Below are 1,992 nucleotides of genomic sequence, written 5' to 3'. Positions count from 1 at the left end.
GCCCGCCAGCCGATGGGGAGCTGGCAGGTACCCCGGGGAAAGGGGCCCAGCCCCGCAGCAGGGGCCACCCAGCCCATTACCTCTTTGCCGACTGGAAAAGAAAGAGAAAGTTCCTGGGTTTCTTTTGTCTTTAACGTGATTTTCACAGAAGTGTGTCGGAAGCTTTACCTCCCATGCAAAACCACCACACCATAGCACCAGTAAAGCCCAGCATTTGAAAAACGCCATGTAACACAAGACAAGGAGCAGCTGGCCAGCAAAGGCACAACCACACTGTTCAGAGAAGGGCAAGCCCACCCTGGAGGCGAGTCAAACAAACTGAAAGCCAAAAAATGCAAGATGCCAGTCTACAAACCACTTGAGACATGTCCCAAAACTCTCTGCTCATTTTCTAGCAGCATTTACAGCATGTCCCCATGACATGCAGCCTCTTTTATCCTTTGTGAGCTACAGTAGCTTCACAGGGAGGCGAAGGAGTATTTTGTAGGAGATGGCCCCCTGGGTTGTTTTCTCTGGTAAGTGTAGACTTTGCCAAGGGCTCGCAGTCTGAAGACTGTATCTAGGACCAGGACATTTGGCTGTGACATATCCAAGAATGAAAGTCTTTCCAAGCATTTGCCGAAGGGAGCAAAAGAAAAATGCACTGACTCAGCCCTCCCTGTGATGTCTTCATGATGCCAAGATGGTTACGTGGTCTTCTCCAACAAACCAGCTGAGATGAAAATGGAGAAGGTGATGAAGACCCACTCTGCATCTGAGCTGCATGTCTCAAATGCAGCAGATAACTGATCCTCCCTAGGGTGCAATAAAAAGATCTTATGTGTGGGGAACACTTATCTTCAAAAGATTATTTTCTTCCAAAGTTGTTTTTTGTCAGCACTTAGGTGAATTACTGCCCAAATCCAACTACAGACTTATGAGTAAGGAGAGATGAAAAGGTTACAGCTAACAAGCTGAGACAAAGCAATGACCTCATGAGCTCCTAGCCATGAAGTTTTCAAAACAAAGCCTATTTAACAGTAAGAACAAGCACCTCAGATGAGCTTTGAAAAGATGGGGCAGGAGAAAGCTTCAAAATACTAGTTGTGGTGAAGGAATTCGCCCACTGCCAAAGCAGAGAGATTTGCCTGCCTGTGCATGTCCACAAGATGGCAGTGTGCCATGGTGCAAGAGCATCTCTGAGGAGTAGATGAACCCATTCTCAAATTTCCAAACAAAAGAAGAGGATTTTAGGGGTAGTTTGTTTGGGCTTTGTTTATTTTTCACCTTTTAATTACCAAATAGTTATAGGCTTTGCTTGGAATATTTTGTTAAAATAATATTGATAGATTTCAGCAGCAAAACTCATGTATATATATTAACACCCAGATATCCAGAATATTCTGCTTAACATGTTAGAGGTGTCACTGTATCTCTCTGTAGAGACACACATACAGATCTGGATGTACACTACAAATTAGTTCTAGATTCATGTCCTATTATACCTTATCATTAAAGGAACACAAATTTCCAAAGCAGCCTGCAAGTAAGACTCACTATATCTCTCAAACATTATATTCTTAACCCTGCTATAGCTGCTGAAGCACATTCAGCAGCAAAACATTTTCATCAGAGTCATCTTGATGGATGCTTAGATTGGCCCAGTCACACTGGAGGATGCTAGGACCACCGCAGTGGTGCTTGGAGGGTGCTCTGACCACCCCAGTGGCATTGGAGGATGCTCAGATTGGTCCCTCCGTCCATGCTGTAATCAACCCCTGAGTTCTTAAACAGAGAAGTTTATATATCTCCAACCCGAAAAGCCTCTTCTTCAGGATATGACACAAAGATAACCACAGTATGGGACAGCCCCATAGAAGGTGGATTTTTCTTCCATAGGCTCACTCAAATATTTTCCCTTATGCTCCCACACACTGCTCCACAGACCCATTTGAAACAAGGGATAAAGGCCAACAAAATCACTGTTGTCATTGCACAATTACATTCAAATCC

Source organism: Geospiza fortis, unplaced genomic scaffold (assembly GCF_000277835.1).
Source record: "Geospiza fortis unplaced genomic scaffold, GeoFor_1.0 scaffold1364, whole genome shotgun sequence".
NCBI lineage: Eukaryota > Metazoa > Chordata > Aves > Passeriformes > Thraupidae > Geospiza > Geospiza fortis.
Note: the sequence above shows the minus strand (reverse complement) of the source record.